The sequence below is a fragment of the Podarcis bocagei genome (genome assembly GCF_964188305.1).
Source record: "Podarcis bocagei genome assembly, chromosome: 7".
NCBI classification, from domain to species: domain Eukaryota; kingdom Metazoa; phylum Chordata; class Lepidosauria; order Squamata; family Lacertidae; genus Podarcis; species Podarcis bocagei.
In genome coordinates this window covers 76,057,586-76,071,244 of record NC_138132.1, presented here as the reverse complement: position 1 = coordinate 76,071,244, position 13,659 = coordinate 76,057,586, and the positions used below count along the sequence as shown (strand labels likewise).

At 44.0% G+C, this 13,659-nt stretch overlaps 1 protein-coding gene and 1 long non-coding RNA gene across 3 annotated transcripts in view; one reads left to right on the top strand and one right to left on the bottom strand.

Moving 5' to 3' along the window:
• The window catches only part of LOC308591160, a 39,783-nt gene extending 37,140 nt beyond the window's left edge, over positions 1-2,643 (bottom strand). Inside the window, exon 1 of the long non-coding RNA XR_014010006.1 lies at positions 2,332-2,643. This is a non-coding gene — a long non-coding RNA (uncharacterized lncRNA). The remainder of the gene's footprint in view (positions 1-2,331) is intronic.
• Positions 1-13,659, top strand: part of PLEKHN1 (pleckstrin homology domain containing N1) — a 57,226-nt gene that overhangs the window by 8,196 nt on the left and 35,371 nt on the right. The gene's annotated exons all lie outside the window — the stretch shown is intronic.

Genomic DNA, 13,659 nt, shown 5'->3' with positions numbered 1-13,659 from the left:
CTGTGACACAGTGATGCTGCCATCACAATGAAGTAGCCTTTTGCCTGGAGTCTTTAATTTCCATGTTTTGTAGGCCATACCGTCTTCAAAGGGGTGAGACCCACCCCAAGCTAAGAGATGGCTTGAGCTGAAAGCCCCATCAATTTGCTGTGTGGGGATACGCTTACATGTTTGGAAAGGAGTAGCATTTATATGCAGTAATTAGCATCTATAGTGCTTTAGAGAGTTTAAAGAGCTTTACATACTATAGATTGCTCAGGAATTCCACAACAACATTCTAAATGAGGTGGATCTACTCTGCCTATAATGCAGATGGAAGTGGGGCTCAAGGTGGACATTTATTTATTGCATTTATATCCCATCTTTCCTCCAAGGAGCTCAAGGTGGTATAGATGGTTCTGCCTTTCATTTTATCCTCACAGTGACTCTGTGAGGTAAGTTAGGCTTAGAAACAACTACAGGCCCAGTGAGTTTCATGACTGAGTAGGGATTTGAACTGTGGTCTCCCAGGTCCTGATCAAACACTCCCAACTACTGTACCACGCTGGCTCTCAAAGCGAGTGAGAGACCCTGCTGACATATTACACCCGTGTTCCAAGATCTCCACTGGTTGCCAATTTGTTACTGGGCCAAATTTGAGGTGCTGCTCTGGAAATATTTGTTTGTTTTATTTATTTATTAAATTTGTCCGCTGCCGTTCATCCATAGATCTCTGAGTGGTTTGTGACATTAAAAATACAAGATAAAAGCACAAAATACATAATAAAAAGGGGGGGGGGGGAGAAAGGAAAACCCACAAACCAATAACCCACCTCCCCTCAACACTTCAGGAACAGTTTTACTTGAAGGCTTGCCTTATTCCATGGGTGCCTGCTTGCACAGCCACAAATGCTGTATAATGTTACAGGGTATATAACATTATACAGCGTGGGGGGGGGGGCACCTAGTCTTTGGTGCTCCTTGCCCATTAACATACCGTACTGTGTTTGATGCCTGCTAAAAACGTTTAGGCAAACCTGCCCAGATATGTACATTTGCTGTTTTGAAATTGATTGGCTTTATTTATATTTAGACCATGTTAATATGTCTACTTGTTTTGACATTTTGATTTTATCTATATTTTCTTATGGTTATTTTATATTTTATGCAAACTGCTTAGAGGGTTTATTATTATTATTAAGCAATATATACATCTTATTAAATAAAAATATGTGTGAATTGAATAGGAACTTCGGTCTTTTAAATACTGTTATGAGATCATTAAGGATTCTGCCTTGCATCCTTTGACCTTAATCTGTAGAGTGTTGCGGCTGGTTGTTGTAGGCCACTTACATGCGCACGCATGCACGCATAAACACACATGTGCACACCATTAAGAACATAAGACCCTCCTGGATTATGCCAATGGCCCATCTAGTCCAGCATCCTATTCTCACGGTGGCCAGCCAGATGCCTATTGCCCAGAGTAGGGTGGTAATTTATTTTGAATAACTTGCATAGAGTACCATGATGGGTCAAATGATGTGTTTACATCAGGCATAGGCAAACTCGGTCCTCCAGATGTTTTGGGACTACAACTCCCATTATCCCTAGCTAACAGGACCAGTGGTCAGGGATGATGGGAGTTGTAGTCGCAAAACATCTGGAGAGCCGAGTTTGCCTATGCCTGGTTTACATTGCCTATAACTGCAATCTTCTGTGCATTTACCCTGTAAAGGCTCATTCAGGCATCCTTTTTATTCTGTGTTTATGATGATATGTGCTCACGAGGCTCTTGGGGCAGTCCTACACTATCCCACATTAAATACTGCTTCTGCCTGCAAAAGGTTTGGGGGCAGGCATAGTGCTTCATTTCCACTCCTGTAACTTTCTGCTGAAATCCTGTAAACTTTAACTCCACAAATGTTCTGTATGAGTTTTCATCACACTTCTGTTGCACTATAGCCCCTCTAGACAGCAATAATGTTGTAGCGTTGCAGAACAACTGATAAATTGGGATAAATACACCACTGACACATTGCAGAATGCACCCGCAATAAAATATCAGTCTGGAGTTGCCCCAAGGCCCTCGAAAATAGTGGGACTTGCTTCTGGAGAAAAATCAATACGATTGTGCTGTAATGGAGGAGTTAATGTTGGTGCTCATGTCAACTCTCTCATGCCACACATTAGCTACAGCAGTTGTAGTAAACCTGCAACTCCACCAGTAACAAACAATTGAGTATACAAGGGTTATATATACTATCAGTGAGATTGTGAAAGGATGACAGGGTCCTTAATACCAGGTGATATTGTGTGTGCCTGAGGCAGAGAAAAGATAGAGTGAATTACCTTTGGCAAAGGCGGAAATTCGGGCCCATAGCAGTTGTGCGCCTTGACCGATGTCAACCACTTCCTGTCTTGCTGCATTTCCCAAGCACAGTGGCGCATGCCCTTGGGGCAAAAACAACATTGACTCTGTGAGGAAGGAAGAGAAGTTTAGATAACAAATATTATCTCCACCACACTTTTTTTTAATATGTCTTCAAGGAGACACTTAATTCAGAGCCCCCCTCCCCTTGTGACGCAATAGCCTGTCCAAAGTTGACATGGTGGCCATTCGTGGTGATTAAAGTATAAGTCACTGGATTCTCCGTTCTAGCTAAGGTCTGAGGAAGTTTAATTTTTAACTAGCCTCACCTATAGCTGAGGCGGAGCAAAGCGAGACATGTCAGTGCGTGTCTTGCTCGATCAACCTCCAGCTAGGAACTGGGCTTCAAAATCCTCTCTCTTTCTCTTGTGAGGTGCTGAGAGAAACCCAAAATGATCAAAACCTCCGCTTGGAGCAGTGGGGGGGGGGGGCATGAATGAGTGTCTGTGAGAAATACAAACAGCCCAGAGGGGTGGAAATATTGCTGAGTGATGATAAAGGGAGTGAAAAAAACCCCAAACTCTGGTTTCTTCCTATTTAGGCCACCAGCCAAATGTCTTCTGCCTGAAGGCCCTTGATAATATTTCATTAATGTGTGTGTGTGTGTGTGTGTGTGTGTGTGTGTGTGTGTAGGAGGTTAGCACTTTGTACATTTTTGGTACGGTGAACAGGTTCTTCATTCATTGTAACCAATGCTAGTCCTATTTAGAAGTGAAACCACTGAAATGAATTTCAATAGGTCTACTCTGAGTAGGACTTTAGGCCCCATCTGTGCCATACACATGTGCCCACTCAACCACTTCAACTTGTCTATAGGTGCCACATACAGTAATACCCATTTTGCATTTGTAAGAACTTGATTGTTTAGTGCGGCAGCACATGGGCATAGCCGGGGGGGGGGGAGGAAGTTGCTGCTCCCCGCAAATCAGTAAAAATCAATAAAAATACATAGCTAACTGAGGTTCTGCCCCCCCCCCGACAAAAATCTTGGCTATGCCCTACACTTTGGAACTCCCTGCCTAATGAGATCAAACGGGCGTCTCCACTGTACTCTTTTTGGCACCTGCTGCAAACATTCCTGTTTTGATGAGCCCGCCCAAATGCTTAGAAGGTTGATGTAATTTTAATCTGTTTTAGCGCTTTTAAAAGTATGCCTGTTGTCGTTCCCCCCCAATGATTTATTGTTTTATCTCTTTGAAAACAGCTTTGAGGGTTTGTTTGTTTTTTTACACTCAAGCGGTGCATACATGGAATAAATAAATAAAATAGATTTTAAGTGCTCTTATACAGCTTTAAGTAATTGTGTCTTTTCCAAGAACCATAGCGTGCTGAGAGTTGTGAGGAGACTGCCTGTTTCCCTCACAGAGCTACAATTCCCAGAGTTCCATGGGAAGAGGGATCAATTGTTAAGCCACTCTGGGAACTGTAGTTCTGTGAGGGCGATGGGGGGTTTCCTCACAACTCTCAGTGCCCTTAACAAAACACAGTTCCCAGGCTTCTTGGACGGAAGGGCGATGCCTGTTTAAAGAGTTATGGGGCCTTAGTCGTGTACAACCTATTAGTAGATGAATTCTGGAAGATTCAGGACAGGCAAAAGAAAGTGCTTCTTCACACAGCATGTAGTTAAAGGCAGGAGTGGTCAGTCTGTGACCCTCCAGATGGGCAGCATATAATAATAATAATAATATAATAATAAAAATTTTTATTTTATTTTTGCTGGAGTATGCCTCCCATTGTCACTAACCATTGGCCCTGCTGGCTGAGGCTGATGGGAGTTTTGCAGCTCAACAACACCTGGAGGGCCACACAGGTTCCCCATCCCTGCCTTCACACATTAACGTTAAGACCTTGAGGTTATTCATCTGTTTCCCACATACCTTTGGCCATATCTTTGCTTTGTCTTTCTTTACCCCCTGCTTGGGTTATTCTGATAAGTGATGGAGCAGGAAATGACCTCAGATTTCCACTGATGGTGTTGTGATTCACCAGTTAAGACACTACCTAGTGTGAAGGTGCCTCTCTGTGTGTGTGAATACTATATTGCTGCGATCAATTTGCATTAGGCAAATTGAGATAAATTATCTCAGCTGATACTGGAATTCCCCCCCCTTCCTCCGTTTATTTACCCATTTGTGATGCAAACTGCTAGAAGTAGTGCTAATATGAGAAGATTTCCAGAGGGTTAACTGCGTAAGTGTCCTGCAGTGAAAACAATCAAGAGTATTGTGGCACCTTTTAACAAAGGTATTGTGGCATAAGCTTTTGTGGTCTGAGCATCTGACAAAACTGTTTGAATGCACAGAAGTAGGTGTTTTAATATATTTATGAAGTCTCTTTAAGGTGCCATAAGACTTCTTGGTGTTTTTACTGATGTGAGGTTTCAGCTTGACTGGAATTTTGTGAGAATTCCAGAACCATTTTTTATTTTATTTTTAAGGACACTTCACATCTCTCACTTTTGTAATTTTTGTATATATTGTAAGCTGCCTTGAGAACTTTCCAGTTGGTAAAGATAGATAGGCAGCATTTCAAGCACTTGACTTCCCTAAAGAATCCTGGGAATTGTAGTTTGTTAAGGGTACTGGAAACAGTAGTTCTGGGCAGGGGGGTAAATTAGTTTCCAGTATTTTCGGGGGGGGGGTGCCATGTGCTTTTAATGTATTGTGTGGATCTGATCTGACCTGATGATGGGTCCATCTCACTCTGACTGGCAACAGTTGTTTGGGATGCTCGACTGGGTGCCTTCTCAGCCGTAACTGGGTGCACTGGGGATTGAGCCTGAGACATTCAAATATTTTAAACAAATGTCATTTTTATCTCCCCTAATAGTTAATTTATCTTGGACTGATTGTGAGGGGAGGGCCCTGCCACCCTCGATTCTTGAGTATGTCAGTGATACTAAGCCACTTACTTGCCTATAGTGTTCACAGTTCTTTTTGCCTGTAGAATCATTGAAAAACAAAAATGAGCCATTCAGGGGATGAAGGATTTGTACTGTGAAACTAGAAGCAGAAACAACGTGCAGAACCGGCTGACAAAGCAAAAGATATTTCTGGAATGAATCACAATTATTTCATCATCCCATGTGAACAAGATTGTATAGTATCTGTGCAATTTGCCCAGTGTAATTATTCTACACCTCAGGAGTTCTTGAACACAGGAGACATTAAAGGGCAAAGGCCAGCCCATTGCGGGAATAATGCCTGACACCCCTACATTTTCATTGGCACACTATTCTTGCCATTGCCTGCTTAAATGTGGCAATGGAGCTTCTAGGATGCACCAATCCAGGAACTTAACTTTACAGACCCATTCGCACCAACCACCCTTACTCGGATTTCTGCTATTCCAATTGAGACATAATCTGAAGCTGCAATCAGGTTTAGTGAGTTAGTAGGATGTTGCTGGTGGTTTGCGTAAAGTGAATGAGTTCCTATTGGCTTGGAAAGCCTGGGAATGTGGGGGAAGATGAAAATCTGGGTTGCCACTTAATGCCCAGAAGAGCGTCTAATTAAATTTGGGTGTGTGGCTGATTGTAGTAACACACAAAATAAGTAGCATGCTGGGGTGCGTGGGAGCAGGTGGAAGGGGCCGTTTTAAAATATGAATCCAAGTTATTCTTTTGAAAGAGAGCGAGATGTTTTCTCACTTCTGTTGCCAGCACTGTATATGGTGCCTTCAGCAAAGTGCTGCCCTGCAGATGTTTTGGACTTCAAAACATCTATACCGTCAGTTTATACTGTAATCCTATATGCCCACTTAAGTGCTACAAAGCCCCATTGAACTCAATGGGATTTTCTTTTGAGTAGACTTGCATAGGATTATGTGTGTTTATAAAAGGATTCACCAAAAGAGGAGGTTACTTGCTGTGTCTCTGTGTGATTTACTGCAGTGGCCTTTTCTCCTCCTAATCAGCCTTCACTGTGGGTATGTGATAACTGATCTGTTTTGGGTGTGATTGTAGTCATTTGGTCACTCCTGACACAGCAGAATTGTTTGCCTTTAGAGGAGAACCTGCCAGAACCATACAGAAGCCCTGTCGTTCATACTGTTACACAAATCTCTTCAGGTATACGAGTGGAAACATGTTGCCTCCACATATAACCCAGAATTGTGAATTTAATGAAGAAACACTGCGGTATACTTTTGTGGCCACATGTATCTGAACCTCAGAGTATACATGATGTTCTAATTATGGGTTCTGACCCTTTTGGACAGCTTTGTTCTTCTACAACGGAGAAAGTGGAACACATCAGCCTGTGACTGTGCTAATGAAAGGTTACCCTTGATAATTAAGCACTGAGAAACTTTAGGTTAAATGCTTCTGTCTGAGGCTTGAATGTGCAATAAATTCCATTCTTGGTCCTGCCTTTGCTCTTCCCTGATCTCTGGGCCCACCGGGAGCCTAAAATGATAAGATGTTCTCAGTTGCTGATGCTTTTGAAGTTACGTTTGTGCCTCCTCAGGCCACAGCTCTGATATGGTAGCAGGAACTTATGTGTATCCCAGCATTGTTTTGGCATTTTTAAACAGGAAAAAAGTACAAATGGTATCACTTGGGAGAGTCCTGAAAATCACAGCTGTAGATCTGTAATCAGCCCTCCTACACATGACGAGCGAACATCTGCAGCTTTGACACAGTGTGAAAAGCAACAACTGATATAACGCTAGAACTTAGCAGACATCCAATGAAGCCCAATGTTGGAAGATTCAGGGCAGGCAAAAGAAAGTACTTCTTTACACAGTGTGTAGTTTAACTATGGAATTCACTGCCACAAGAATAGTGATGGGCACCAATTTGGGTGGCTTTAAAAGAGGATAATCTGTGCACGCACCATACATTTAAAGCATGCACACCCCTGTAAAGAATCTTTGGAACTGTAGTTTACCCCTCAAAAGCTATAGTTCCCAGCACCCTTGACAAACTACATTTCCTGGGATTATTTGAGTGGGAGGGGGACTGCTTTAAATGTATGGCATGCATGCAGCCTTGGACAAATACACAGAGAACAAGGCTATCTGTTGCCACTAGACACGATGGCTGTATTCTACCTCTGCTTTCAGAGGCAATATGCTAGGACTCACAGTATGCTAGGTCTCGCAAGTGAAGAGTGTGTTGTTACACTCTGGTCCTGCATCTGATTGGCCTTGTTGAGAACAGGTTGTGGGACTAGATGGGCCACTGGCCTGATTCAGCAGGCTGTTTCTTCAGGGCTCCTCTTACGTTCTTAATTTGGATAATCAGATGTACTAATTATAACCTTAAGGCTGGGGACAATGCAGCACAGGACAATAGGATGCCAGTGGTGGTTGCGCAAGTGGTGCAGATTGCAGGGTGCTATGCCTCTGTTTCAGTGTTGAACCATGGAAAATACTCGAATGAAAAGCACATCCTCGGTGACGAGGAGATGGGCATTACCATAACTGTTCATCTTTAGGATGAGTGCACTGTGCGTGTGGCAGGAGAGCATTCAGAGTGCAAAGACCCCTGGGGGAGAGCGCAGTTCGTCTCTGCAGAGAGTGGGGAGCGCATTGCATTCTCCTCTGTGGAATTTCAAGTCTGTGAGGGCTGAGCCCCTGAGAGGTCAATAGAGGGTGAGTTTCGCTCTCACAGTGCAGATCAGGATGGAATGTTAGAAGCTACATTAGATGTCCACCTTCTTCTCCCTCAGGTGGTTAACCTCTGTCTCAGCTGTACCGTTTCAGGTTGCTAGTGGGGGATTTCCTTCACAATAATAATTTCCCTGCACATAGAAAATTGAAAGAAGGGTCCCAGTGCAAGATTTTATCTGACATTCCAGGGTTTGCTGAACTTTTCTGTATCGAACATCGTTCAGTCATGGGAAGCCTGACCTCCAGTCTGTTACCTCAGTAAGAATTAGGCCATTCATCTAGATAAGTGATGGAGAACCTCATTCCCAGAGTTCAAATGTAGCCTTCCTACCTTCTCTATCCGTCCCTTGGAACTTTACCCAGGCTTTCCTTGGGTTGCATCCCTCACTGGCCTTGCTTTGCACTCTCCCTGAGTGTTTTTGCCTGGCTGCAATGCACCCTTGAACTCTGATCAGGCATCTTGCATGCCTGGATGGAGGATAGAGAGGGTTGTGTGAGTATGCATGGGAACTGCACAGAGGTGAAATTTGCATTCATTGCTCCACCTACTTTTGCCTCTGACCCCTCCCACCACTTTCAAGTGGCCCCAAAAAGGTTGCCCCAGAGGGGAATGTGGCTCTTAGTGTGAAAAGGGTTCCCCATCCCTGTTATAAATATGTCAGTTTAGCTGCTGTTCAGTGTATTAGAATCTCTTCTGTTGAGATTCCTTGCAATTCAGGGGGTTGGACTAGATGACCCTCGGGGTGCCTTCCAACTCTACAATTCTGTGATTCTGGATTTGCTCCTTCATGTTTTTCTCCTGCCTTTCCTGGGATATCTGGATAGCACCATCCTCTGAGGTAACTTAGGGTGAGAGAGGGTGACTCACCTAAGCCGAATGAGAGCTCATCCACACTTCATTTTGTGCCACATTTCTAGACACAGGTCTGGGCTTTCCAGCTCTGTGTTTGAGCTTTTATTTTTGTCCTGGCACTTCCCCCAGGAAAGGCCATGTTTGACCTCTCAATTGGAGCAAACAGCAATCCACGGAAAACCAATTGCCGTTTGCTCTGATTTAGCAGTAAAATGTGGTTTTCCCTGGGGAAAACGCCAGGACCAAAACAAAACAAAAAATGCCTAGAAAGTGCAAAGCAAAGGTGAGTGTGGATGAGCCTTGAGTGAACTTTGAGACTCAGCAAAGATTTGAAGCTCGATTTCCTACAACCAAAAAGTTCCCCAAAATTGCAGTTGGCAGCGGTTGCCCCAATATCTCTTTTATCTGGGAAAACCTCCCTGCCAGTTGAGCCTTTGTGTTCACAACAGCTTTGTCCTGACTGGCTTGCATTCCCCCCCCCCCCCTTTTATCTGTCTCAGAGTTGGCAGGTGATCAATAACCCAGCAGCAAAATATTTAATCTCTTTCTCCTCACTTTAATTGCCCCTCGGTGAAATCGTTAATTGTCGCTTAGCAGTTCCCACCTCCAGATACATGCTCACTGATGCCCTGTAGATTCTAATCTGTCCCCCACAGGACAGCTTGAACGAAAGGTAGCTAACTAACTTTATCTCGCTCTGGTTATAAGGGCAGATATTCCTGGAGAAGCATTCAGTGTGATTCCAAAGCTTGCAATCCTTTCAGCAACAGAGGGCTGTTATACATTACTTCTAACTTTTATATTTTGAATGGCTTTGGGGCAGCTGCCAGGCCTCAGTGTCTGACAAAGCCTACCGCTGATGCTGTCCGAGCCTTTCTTCAAATCCCGCCACCCGCCACTCTCACTGTTGACTGGTCACCATTTTAAATTTCCCACAATCCCTTTCATGAGCTTTAGGGCATTTCAGGACGTATAAAAGGTAGTTGCCTGGTGCTGATCAGAGGAGCCACAGTTCCAGTAACCACTACTAAGGAAGCCCAGTAGACCCTCAAGTATGCAGCAGTCCTGACCCTGGGTCTTACTTCCAAGTAAATATGCACAGGGTTGCACTATTTGTTTTTGCTTTGAGTTCTACCACCCACAGCAGTGGTAAATGTAAATTATGAATCAGTGGAAACTTGGTGTAGCAGAGATGCATAAGCTTCTGGTTTTCATCTACTGCATATTTTGGAAATACTGTATATCTTTGTTTGTTGTGCATTTGGACACCTCTTAAGAAGATATTGTAACCAGATTTTGCATTATGGCTCCTGAGGTCAAGGAGCAGATTTTCATCTGTGTTTGGACACAGTTGGATGACATTTGAATCAAGATGGTGGAGTGATCCTTTCAAAAGTGCACTGGTTTTAACCACTGATTCAGAAAGGCACTGATCTTTCGGTTTCTTACAATTCCAAAGTGACACCAGGTTTCTTCAGTGAAGAAGTAGCATATGGGCCTTAATTAAGCCTCAGAATTCGGTGTTGGGATTTATGCTTGGAGCATGAGAGGTGATAATAAAGTGCACCTCTGAACATGTCCAGATTCTCTTACCACTTAGTACAAGAAGCACCTCCCTGGCAGCTTGAGTGAGGAGCAAGGCCCTTGAAATTAAGAGATGCTTGCAGCCGCCTCTCTTCTAGTAACATGCAAGCTGACCCTTAGAAAGCTTCCAATTGTATGAGGAGAAGCTCTGGCTCCACATCTAGACGTGTTCATTGTGGATTTATCCTGGTTTGCTTGCACAAAGTCTTCAGGGAGGTTAGACACATTCATTCCAATTTGTTTGTGCAGAGGTTAGACAACACTACATAAAGCAAATGTTATCCCACACCTCCTCATCACTTTCCTCATTGGGAGGGATTGTATCCAGCCTAAAAGCAATAACTGTCTGGAAGCACACGGTGATGCTCAAAGGCCAGCAACCTTCAGCATTGATGGAAGTTGACCTAGTAGCAAAAGATAACGTATGCATCTTGCATTCTTTTTTGAGCTACCTTCCATACCTTAGGAGGTCCTAAGGCATAGATATATGTTTTCTACCATACCACCAAATCCTGCAGCCCAAAGGGTGTTTTCTGTCTGTAGGCTTTGCTGATGTCTTGATCCAATTAGGTCCAGCTAATGTCAGAGAAACCCAAGATAAAAAGGGCTTGTGGGTAATTAGCACCTTGTCACCAGTTAACTGGTTCCTCTCTAGCTGTTGACAGGTCTCTGAAGTGGCTGTTGCAGAGAGGTGAAGGCCCATTCCTGAGAAGTGAGCTAACCAAAGCACCACCCAGGGCAATGTTGGTCTGGCTAATAACTGCTGAGCCTTCATCTATCAAGGGGGCTCATGCAGCTGTCTCTGTTGGCACCAGTTATTAGAAAGCAGGCATATATGGATTAGGACTGGCTAACTTCAGCGGAACCCTGCCCTGCCTGGATTGTGCTAGCTGCCTGCCACTTGATCCCACGCTCTCCTTCAGGCTGCAAAAGGATTTTTCCTTTTTGAAGCTAGGACTTTAGTTGGTTCTTTTACTTAGCTTCACTGCATGCCTTTGACGGAGGGGAAGGGAGTACAGTGCTGATGTTTTCTGACAAAGGAAGAAGGACGACAGCTGAAAGCTGTACAACAAGAGGCATCTTTGTCCTTGGTCCTGGATAAACAGGTTTTGCCGGCTCTTCAAAAACCTCCCCAACCTGTTTGATCAGTCACCTGTGGGTCAAAAATGAATGTGTATGTATGCTGAAGAAAAGAATGATTTATTAAAAACCATCCATTTCCCCACAGGCCTCTTTTGGTTACTGGGAGAAGAGAATGATAGACTAAACGAGCCATTGGCTTGACCCAGCAGGGCTTTTCTTGTGTTCCGCTTCTGTTCTTGGAAACCAAACAAAAAGCTGCTAATTGAGTCTGCATTTGCCCAAACAGTGGCCATCAGCACTGAGTGTCTGTGCAAACATTATTCAAGGAGGGATTTAAATTCTGAGTTGTTCGTAACCTTAGTGCTTGCAAGCAAACACAAGACGAGATGGTAAAGCTCTATCTGGACTGTACCATGTTAGACTGGTGGGGCCCCCCATGATCAAATGCCACACATAGTCAGAGGTAAGAGTACCTGCTTTTTATGCAAAAGGTCCCAGGTTCAGTCCTTGACATCTTCAGGTAGGACTGGGAATGTCCCCCGCTAGAAACGCTGGAGAGCTGCTGCCAGTCAGTGTAGAATGTGTGAGCTAGATGGACCAGCGGCCTGATAACCCAACTCCTTAATGGTCATCCACATGATACAAATCCCAATACGAATCCCAATATATTAGGGCAATATTCCTCCAGGAATTTTAAAAGTTGCATTGTTTTTATAGAGGGCTGCTTCCAGGCTGTCTGTAGTTTGCGGGAGTGATTGAGTCACATACCAGAACTTCAGGTTTGCACATTCAACGTGGATTAAAGAGCTCTGGTGCTCCAGCACAACAAATAAACTTTTAAAAATTGCAACTCTTTTTGCTGTTTGAAAAGTGATGGAGAAATGCTTTGAAAAGAGTGGATGAATAACTAATGGCAAGGCATATAAACACCCAGCAAATAAATCAGGATGAACATGGGGTGAATGCTGCTTGCCGTATAACATCCCTATAGACAAATCACCAGTAAGCACCATATGTACATGTGTACACATTACTGGCTTAAAGGGCAGCAAAATCATTGCCCCCTCAGTGTGTTTCACATTGCATTTGCATGTTGTCAAATGCATCAGTGCAGTTGAATGTTTTTCAAAGTCACCCACTTTTTTGCCCATACCAGTGGGTGGAGAGATGGTGTGGATGTCTTCATATGGCTTCTGTTTTCAAATCGGATCAAATATGGTTGTGGGGGCATGTAAAGATTTAGCATATACAGTGGTACCTCGGGTTACATACGCTTCAGGTTACATATGCTTCAGGTTACAGACTCCGCTAACCCAGAAATAGTGCTTTAGGTTAAGAACTTTGCTTCAGGATGAGAACAGAAATCTTGCTCCGGCGGCGCGGCGGCAGCAGGAGGCCCCATTAGCTAAAGTGGTGCTTCAGGTTAAGAACAGTTTCAGGTTAAGAACGGACCTCCGGAACGAATTAAGTACTTAACCCGAGGTACCACTGTAAAGGCTAATGGGCATGTAAAGATTTGTGTCCAGGTTGAGAGGGAAAAGCAAGAGCTGTACAAGCAGCTGAGTTCAAAGAATTAGGAAGGGGGTATGTGTACTTGCAGCTCAGCTGCAGGACTTGACTTTCACCCAAGTCTGGTAACCTCTACTTTTGGGGCTCAAATTAAGTTAGCACCTTCTTAAGCCACTTAGCTGGGTTAATCACAATGCTGGATGTGGAGGAGATTAGCCGTAGTTTGTTTTTAAGCCCCCTCATTGACTCCTCTCCAGGGTTGTAAGCAGAGAGTCTGGGTTGCAGTAATCAAACCTTAAATCCTTGGCTGGCATGGAGACTGTACAACAAACACACACCCCAGACCACTTGTCCTTTAGGAAAGGCATCTGTGATGAATTTAGGGTTGCCAGCTTTTTTGTTTTGAGAATGTTACCTCTTCCTTGATCTGGGCTGGCTCTTGGTTTTAGGGGGCTTTAGAAAATTGGAACATAGGAAGTTGCCTTATTGGTCCATCTAGCTCAATGTTTCTCAGTTGGGGGCTATATATGGCACCTGCTCCCCCCCCCCCAGGATATGCCAAGGGGGCCACAGGTGAAAATCACATAAATAGGGGGCCACAGCACAA